The following is a 9,437-nucleotide window of genomic DNA, read 5'->3' as shown; positions in this document are numbered from 1 at the left end:
CGGGGCTCGAACTCACGGACCGCGAGATCGTGACCTGGCTGAAGTCGGACGCTTAACCGACTGCGCCACCCAGGCGCCCCATGTGCTGATTTGTTATAGCAGCCCAAGCTGATAAGACATTTCCCTCCTCTCCAACTCTCCAAAATCATCTTCTATTGAAGATCTTCCTCTGGGCACAATCCAGAAGGTGCAAAAATTGAAGGTGCCTTCCTCTGCACCCCCTTTCATCTTGCAGGGCAGCTTAGCCCTTTTGCATTAGTCTCTTCCTCCAGCTAAGCTCCCGGGCCTTATACTTCAAAAACAATATTAGTGAATGTCCCCAAAAGAAAGAGTGCTATTCCCCCAGGATAAATTCTGTAATTTTCCTGACACCGTCAGATTTTTTAAGTTGCAAAGATTCACCTTGTTGGGACCCTAAAAAGCTTTACAGATGGTTCTGATGGAGCCAATTTCCTGGCTGTATCTGGCAACCGTAGGCTTCCCTTCAGTGGAAGATCCTTCTAGGAAGCCTGTCCCTCTTGGAGATTCCTGCTTACCCCAGAAAAGTCTCTGCAGTTTGTCCCCTGAAGCTTTCTGTAACCCCACCCAAAGGAGCTTTTATTTTTGTCACACTGCTATACTTTGTACCTATCGGCATGGAAGCATTCATCTTGCGGTAGTGGGATTTGGGGGTTGTCACTTCAGACTTCCATAGTGGTCCAAGAGTATATATTTTTTTAATTTTTAATGTTTATTTTTGACAGAGAGAGAGAGAGACAGAGCATGAGTAGGGGAGGGGCCGAAAGAGAGGGAGACGCAGAATCCAAAGCAGGCTCCAGGCTCTGAGCTGTCAGCACAGAGCCCGACGCGGGTCTCGAACTCACGGACCACGAGATCATGACCTGACCTGAAGTCGGCCGCTTAACAGATTGAGCCACCCGGGTGCCCCTGGTCCAAGAGTATCTTGAGAGCAAGTCTTGCTCATTATGGTGTCTCTGACATCCAATGTACTTGTCATTTTGTGGAGTGTTGTGTGCTTACTGAGTGAGGTAAGATGTGGAATGACAAACATTGGTTGGATTTGGCAATTAGGAGGTAATTGGTGATCATGGTCACTCCAGAGGAAATACTCATTAGGGACAGGCTGCCTTTGGGGCTTCTCCTATAAATGGGCAGACTGGGACCTGCACACAAGTGCTTGACTGATGAGGGTGGCACAGTGGGATCTTACCCACAGTCCATCATCCTGGCCATGCCTTCTGGCATGTGTACCTCAGCCTACTGGAAGGATACCATGTACTTACTGATCTACCCAGAGGGCCACATGTTTCAGTGTGTCAGCTAGAAGAGGCCCTTTGTGAATTACCTCAGAGGCACTGAGTGTGCTAGAAGAGTCCCTGCTGCTGTATAGCTCCCACCTCCTGGACTGGAGTCTTGCTTGGAACCCTACTGAGTCATTTCATTCGTTTCTCTCTGTGAAAGGGGAAAACCTATCACAGAGTTAAATGAAGTACTTCAGGAGGGCCATCATTGCCACGTATTTGGAAAATGTTCAAAAAGCCCAAGATGTTTCCACAGGCCCCTCAAACTCAACGTGTGCAAAACTGAAGCCATCACCTCTCCTGGGCAGGCCTGCCTCCCTGTGTTTCTTTCCATGGGTACATCTGACTGCCCAGCTAAAAGCCCTCCTGCCCTGTCATGCCTTCAGTCTACCCACAGGTCCTACTGGGTTCACCTCAAAGAGCTAATTCCCATCCTCTCCCCTCTGTTCTCTGGCCACTGCCCTGCCTCAGACCATCACCCCTTCTGACTAGATTATGTCAATTGCTTTTTTAAAAAAAATTTTAAGTTAATTTATTTGTTTTGAGAGAGAGAGAGAGATAAAGAGAGAGAGAGAGAGAGAGAGATGCAGAGATGCAGAGAGAGAATCCCAAGCAGGCTCCTTCTGTCAGCCCAGAACCCGAGTCGGAGGACTTCATCTCATGACCCACGAGATCATGACCTGAGCTGAGATCAAGAGTCAGACGCTTAATCAGCTGAGCCACCCAGGTGCCCCATGTCAACTGCTTCTTGTGACTTCCTATTACAGTTGGTCTTCCCTCACAAATTCATCCTCCAGATGCTCTCCAGACATCTTTCTAAAGACAGGATCCAGTCTCCTGCTTAAAACCCTTACAACATTCCCCCTTTACTCTCAGCCCATTGGTTGAGTCCACACTAGCTTGGTATACAAGTCCATTCACTTTGGTGCCAACCTACCATTCTGCCCTTTTCCAGCTGCTCCACACTGTGCATTAGCCTGTTTCCTGAGTGCCATGCTCCTTCAAGCTTCCTTGACTTTGCACATGCTCTTCCCTAAGCCTGGGCCTTCCCCCCTTATCTGTCACTTTTATCTCCAGAATATTCTGAATCCCCCTCCAAGTTCTCTGTTCATTTTCTGTATGACTGTCCACTCCTCTGTTGTAGCACATCGTGTTGACATACAGTCATTTGTTTAATTTCCCCTATAGGTCCTTGACTTTCACATCGAATGTGAGGTGTTGTTCATTTTTCTCTCTCCAGAATTTATTGAAGGGTCTGGCATTTATTTTGTGCCAAGTAAATATTGAATTGAAAGTCTTTCCACAAAAACATCAACAGCTCTACAATGGAATAACGTCAACTACTAAGAAGAATGAGTTAGACCCACATGATTATAACCTCAGAGTGATATGTATCTATTTTTTTGAAAAAGGTAGAGAAAATAACTCTTTACATTTGTTTTTGTCTAAATATAGCCAAGTGGATGGAAGAGATCCTAAATTCAATCTTCTGTTAAGCCGTGAGCAAGATTGGAGGAAGGAGGGAAGAGTGATTTTCTTTAAAACTTATAACTTATATAACTCTATTGTTGGACTTGTCAAAAAGAGCTTCTATTGTTTTTGTAAAATCAATTAAGAAAAATGAAGTAAGTGGTTGGTGAATGAGTAAATAGGCTTCAGCAAAGAATTGCTCAGAAAGAAGGAATATTGTTACCGTGGTGCAAACCCTAAGAAAATCTGAAGAAGAAAGTCAAAATCCCCAGAACATATAATTAGGGTATTATTATTCACTTTGTAAAGGATTTTTCTCTCCTCTGAAAGAATCTCCACAGGCTTCTTTTTAAAAAGGCAACTCCATTCAAGCTCTTATGTATTTGTTAACAGATGATTAACTACGTATTTGATGGGGGGTAGGCAGGGCCAAGAGAGAGAAAGTTTCAGGAGTCCATGCCAATTGAAGAGCTATCAGAAACAAAGATAAGCTCCATTAATATTATAATGTAATTATCAGGGAAATTATTGCACTGAAAAAATTCAAAGTTCACACAGTTTTTCTGGAGAAAGGGCACCCGGTATTTCTGGGAGAAGGGGAAGGTGCCTGCCTTCCTGGGGTTTGCGGAAGAGGTGCCAGGCCATCAACCTGAGAACACTGCACCCACCGGGCAGATACTGTACCCAGGTCCTAGATCTTACTGAGAAAGCAAATCCTTTTCAGGTGTCTGAAAGTAAAGCGGAGAGGTGGGTGGTAGTGAGTAGATAAGAAATCTCTTTTTTTGTGTGTTTATTTTTTGAAAGAAAAGAATAAAAGTTAGGGAGAGCAGATTTGACAGTCACCTTGAAAACAGAAGAAATACTAAGAACCTTGCATCATGGCAACGACATGGGCCTACCTTATATTTTAGTCATTAAAGCAGAGGATGATGAGAACTACTAACTCATTTTTAGTATTTGATGAAAGGAAAAAAAATCACTCAGGCTTGCATTATTTGACGTACCATGTGCTTGTCACTAGGGGATAATTTAAGAAAGAAATTTTCTACCAAAAGAAAGGAAATCAATCCATAGGCCTCTTGGGTTCCCACCCACAACTTGTATGTGATAAAAATCGAGTGAAAAACAACAAGCATTGCCTTGAGGCAGAGAGGAAGAAGGCATAGTGTGGCAGTGTCTTGGAATCCTCTGGATTATGTAAAACAGGGGTGACAGACTTTTTCTGTAAAGGGTCAGACAGTAAATATTTTACTCGTTTTTCTGAGCCAAGCGATAAAATCTGGAACATGACGTAGGCTCTCTCATAACAAAAGTGAAGGAATATTTTTCCACAACTTTTTAAATTAACCAAGTTCAACACTTCGGACTAAAATTTGAATTTCATGTCATTTTCATGAGCAATGACATTTCTTTTATGAAGTTTCTCAACCATTTGGAAATGTAAAAAGTGTTCTCACTCAGTTCATGGGTCGTACAAAAACAGGTGGTGTACTGGACTTGACCCGTGGGCTTTAGTTTGGTGACTCTGGATGTGGATAGAACATTTCCAGGTCAAGACAAATGTCCTTGATCAGTCAAGGCGCTACCAGCTCAAGCTGAGGTTGGCCATCACTTGAGAATTCTTCTCAACACAGGAGCGCTGCCAGTGACAACCATAAGAAGTGACAAAGGACAGCCTGGCCTGCGATGTGTGGCATCTCTGTAGGGACTACTCAAAGGACATTTAACTCAGATGACAACTGGGTTGTACCTGCCCTTTCAGATCTGGTGCAACTGGCTGAGCCTCCATCCCCAGCTTTAGAAAGTCAGACTCCAAGGTTTCAGTTATTTCCCAAGGAGCTTGCCTGCTTGTGTCCAGGAGCAATTGTTTCTGCTGCATTAGGTCAGTTTATAAATTCACCTGTCCTTGTTTTCATGATTGCTTCAACCAGAATGGGGGAATTTGGTTGTTTTAGTATTTTTTAACCAACTCACAGACTTGCAATTGAAGATTTAGGGAGATAATGTCAATTTACATGGCAGCAGTAATGGCATTTGCTCACCATTGTTTATGTCATCACCATAGCCAACATTTCCAGACAACTGGTTTGTTTTGTCAGATGCTTTTCATATATTATCTTATTTAATCTTTTAGTAGTCATTGGAAATAGATTTAAAAAATTGTTACCACATTTTATATTTAAAAAAAAAAAGAAATGAAATGAAAGAGATTGAGGAATTTTCCAGTCACAGAGCTAGTTGGTGGTCAAGTTGAATTTGGAGAACTGTCAGCAACCCAAGAAGCCGGTGCTCCTAAAAGCCACCCAATCTCCATCTGTGGTGCTTTAATTGAACACTAGACTTTTTTGTTTTTGAAAGTCCTTTCCCACCTTCCTTTCCCATTCTCACTGGCCAGACCACCTTCCAAAGTGTCCTGGCTTCTCACTATTTTCCTGGTGCTCTCCTCACCTGTGTCTTTCTTACTTCTCCCAGATTGCTCCCATGAACTCCTAGTACCTTGATACAATTATCCAGAGTAGCTCTTATCAGCTCATATTCCCACACTAAGCTCTACAAGAAGTCTTCTTTCAGAAATAATGTCATGTTATAGGAATAAAACCTTGATTGGCCAGGTGAATGTAGAATGATAGGACAAAATCTATATGGAGAGGATGGAAGAAATAAAGTGTTTTACAACATTAGAAAAATGAAAAATTTCCCTTTCTTTCTTGGGGGGATGCAGCAAATAGACAAGAAAGGATGAAATCAGTGATTACTGAGCAGCATGGCAGAGAGGATATAGGACTTTTTTTTAAGACTTTGCTTTGTGGGGCACTTGGGTAGCTCAATCAGTTAAGTGTTCAACTTCAGCTCAGGCCATGGTCTCATGGTTCCTGAGTTGGAGCCCCACATTGGGATTCTCCCTCTCTCTGCCCCCACCCCCCGATTTGCTTTCTCTCACCAAAATAAATAAACTTTAAAAAAGAGTTTGCTTTGCATGTAAGTGTTCAGTAATATTTTCTATGCATAAAAAGCTTTGTGAGAATATATGAATGTATGAAATCAAGAAATGAAGAATTCAATGGAGACAGAAAGTAAGAAATTAATGTAAGTTCCCTGAGAATCTAAAGAAATTCTATAGACTTTCCATATTGGATTTTTGACATTGGACTTCCCACAAGATGTGCTGATGTTACCTAAATCTTTAGCAACAGGGTGAATCTACATGGTAAAGTGTGAGCCCACAGGGAGGAGAACAATTCTATGTGGGTAGGGAGTAGAGAATGCAGAAAAAGAAATATATAAAGAGGGTAAATTGAAGGTCAAATGAAAACCATATTAGAGAGGGTGGGGTGGTTAAGAAGGGGACCTGAATAAGGGCAGAATGGTGGGGCTGGAAAGGATGGGATGAATCTCAGAGAGGTGATGGCATCAGTTGGGTTCCAGGCACAGGAAACAGCAGCCTTTCTAGGTATTTTAACCAGAAAGGATCATGATGTAGGGAATTGGGTTCTTTCTAATATTTCTGGAAAGGCAGAAGAAGTAGACTCCAGGCTTGGGATGAACAACATTGCAAAACTGCCCACCTGGGAGTTGGACCCCGCCTCTTGATAAGAAAAGGGGGTAATTAGGAGGGCATGTTCAGCACTGTCAATTTCAGGAAGAGCCTACCCTCGCTATAAGAGGAGCTGCCATCACAAGTAGGGGCTCTAGAGCTACGCTGTGCCCGCTCCATCTGCAACAGCAAAACATTCATGCCTCAGTCCATACCTTGCAGACTTTATTGCAACAGGTGCCTGGGTGTTAGAGCACAGTTGTGCTTGCCAACAGAAACCAGCATAGAAAGATCTCTCCCATCTCATTTCTGCTCTCCAGATTTCATATCAGTGCATCTTATTGGTGGAACCGAATTACATTAAGAAGCTAGTGACATGCCAAGCTATATTGGAGCCAAAGAAAAAAGGAACATTAAAATGTTGTAATACATAATGCAATACTGCATTACATTTTAATTTTTTAAAAATATTGCATTAGCATTCATTGTCTGGATTCTTGAGTTTTTGATGTCCCCTTAAATTTTGTGCCTGAGGTGCCTTACCTCCCTCCTCCTAGCCCAAGCCCTGTTGGGAACTCTAGTTGCAGGGGAGTCTTAGAAATATATTTTATAGCTTTCCATCCATTGCAGTAATGAGGGTACACTGGAGGATGTTAGGATGGAGGTAGAGAGGCATCTGTGACAGTTCATTTTATGTCTGGGCTATGGCTTGGGCTTGGCTGGGCTATGGAGCCAATGTTTGGTCAAACACCAGTTTAGATGTTGCTGTGGAAGTACTTTTTAGATGTGATTGACATTTAAATCTTTGACTAAAGCAGATTACCCTCCACGATGTGGAGGATGGCCTCATTCAATCAGTAGGAGGCTTTAAGAGAAAAGACTGAGGTCCCCAGTGAAGGGGGTCAAAATTACAAACTTCCAGTTATAAGATAAGTAAGTCCTGGGAATGTAAGGCACACAACACAATCATTATAGTTAACATTGCTGTGTGATATATTTGTAAGTGGCTGTGAAAGTAAATCCCCAAAGTTCTTAAGGAAAACACTTTTCCTTCTTTTTCTTTTCTTTCTTTTTTTTCTTTTCTTTTCTTTTCTTTTCTTGTTTTCTTTCTTTCTTTCTTTCTTTCTTTCTTTCTTTCTTTCTTTCACTTTCTTATCTATATGAAGCGATATATGTTAACTAAACTTATTGTGGTGATAATTTCACAATATATGTAAGTCGATTAATTATGCTGTATGCCTTAAACTTATACAGTGCTACATGCCAGTTATATGTCAATAAAACTGGGGGTGGTGGTGGTGGTGACCTCTTTAGGTATTTCAACTAGAAAGGGACATAATGTAGGGAATTGGGTTCTCTCAAACTTCTTGGGCGGGCAAGAGAAGCAGGCTCACTTATATACATATACATCCTATTGACCTTATTAGTTTTGTTTCTCTGGAGAACCTTGGCTAAGGTTAACCTTATCCAAAGGGATGACAATAGAGAGGCAGTTTGCCAGGGTCTATTGACTGAGTAGAAGAAACAGTACTGGTTTATAGTTTCAAGGTAGAGGGAGGCAAAAAGAAAAGGAGGGGACTAGGCTGATTCCCAGGCTCCTAGTGTGGATATCCAGCTGGTGCCTCTGGTCTCAATAAGGAAGACAAATACAGTGCCAGATATGCCCATGAGAAAACAGAGCACACGTTCATCATCCTTAGAAGACAGCTAACATCTCTCAAGTGCAGCCATGTTTCAGTGCATGAAAGCCACCCTCTATGTGTCACAGGTTGCCTAGAATAGGCAGTTTGCTTGTTCCCTCACTCATCCATTAAATAAATGGTTGTTAAGTGCCTATGAGTCACGTACTGTTCAATGGCTTTGGACGTCCAATGGTGAATGAAAGATCAATTCACTTCCTCCATGTTTTTATTCTTATTTAGGAAGATATAACAAACACACACACATGCATGCACACACAGATAAAATAATTCCAGATAGTAATATGTGCAGTGAGGACCATGAAATTGGGCAACGTGATAAAGAGTGACAGGTAGTGGGGGCTACCCTGGACATGGTTCTTCAACTCAAATATACCTAGAACCCATAAGAATGTGGGAACCGACCGGATGGCCATGGGGTGAGGGGCCGGCTGAGTTGCTGTGTGTGTGAACAAGCTGGAATCAAAGTAATGAAATCCAGGCTTATGTGAATTATGAAAGGGAACCCAAGCACAATAGGAGCATTTGTAATGCACCCCTTGGTTCCCCATACTGAAGGCGAGTAGGTGGGAATTGAATGGGCCTCCATGGGGCAATGCAGATGGCAAACTGTACGGCAAGGCCCTGGCCCAGGGCTGAGTCTAAGAGCAGCGTGGGGATCCCGGTGCGATGGAGGCTCTCTGAGGTGCAGGCGATGCCTGGGGCTGTTAAATCTCCAGAGTGACACAGTGCTTGGCACACGCTGGTTTCTCTCGAAATGTCAGTTGACAAATTAAGAAATCCCCTGCCTGAAGATGGAAGGAGCAGCCACAACAGAACCAGGGAGCCTTTGCATTCTGTGTGATTTCTTCACACTTGGGGAAGCATTTGCTTCCCTCTATGAAACAAGCCCCCACAGCTTTCCAGGTGGGGATGGGGAGCTGGCCCCATGGCTCCAATTCTGTTTCCTTGATAGCAGCAGTTGCTGTCCTCTTGCGGGGGGGGGGGGGGGGGAGACTAGGATTTGCTTTTAACACTTCTGCCATAGTGTGGCTCCAAATCCTTTCCTTAGGTTTGTCCCCTTAGCAGCTGAGACAGCCTGGAATTCTAGAAGACTTCATTAAATGCTAAGGAAGTAAAAAAGACTAGTATGCCAAAGAGTTCAAGAAGGGTAATCTATCAGATTTACGTTGTATGGTTTTCTGATCTTTTTAGACCTGCAGGCTCTGGTACCACATTCCATGTAGAGAAATTGTTCAGGTCTAACCCCAAAAGATGGGTCATCAGTTTCACAGATGACATGACTCAGCTCTAGGCCCATCACCACGAACAGGGAACAAATCTTCCTTTCTACAACGAAGCTTGTGTCTGCCATTAAGATCTCATGGCCAGATCTAGCAAATAAAAATACAGGACACCCAGTTAAATTTGGATTTCAGATACATAACAAAG

The 9,437-nt window shown here is 42.9% G+C and overlaps 1 long non-coding RNA gene across 1 annotated transcript in view; it reads right to left on the bottom strand.

Annotated features, from left to right (window-relative positions):
• Positions 1-7,993, bottom strand: part of LOC121013425 (uncharacterized) — a 23,887-nt gene extending 15,894 nt beyond the window's left edge. Inside the window, exons 1-3 of the long non-coding RNA XR_005782697.1 lie at positions 7,983-7,993; positions 5,916-5,921; positions 1,982-1,986 (exon numbers count right to left, since the gene is read on the bottom strand). This is a non-coding gene — a long non-coding RNA (uncharacterized LOC121013425). The remainder of the gene's footprint in view (positions 1-1,981; positions 1,987-5,915; positions 5,922-7,982) is intronic.
• Positions 7,994-9,437: the final 1,444 nt, after the last annotated feature.

This window comes from Herpailurus yagouaroundi, unplaced genomic scaffold, assembly GCF_014898765.1.
Source record: "Herpailurus yagouaroundi ecotype Mexico unplaced genomic scaffold, PumYag 198, whole genome shotgun sequence".
Lineage (NCBI taxonomy): Eukaryota > Metazoa > Chordata > Mammalia > Carnivora > Felidae > Herpailurus > Herpailurus yagouaroundi.
Note: the sequence above shows the minus strand (reverse complement) of the source record. Positions and strands in the feature narration are given on the sequence as shown.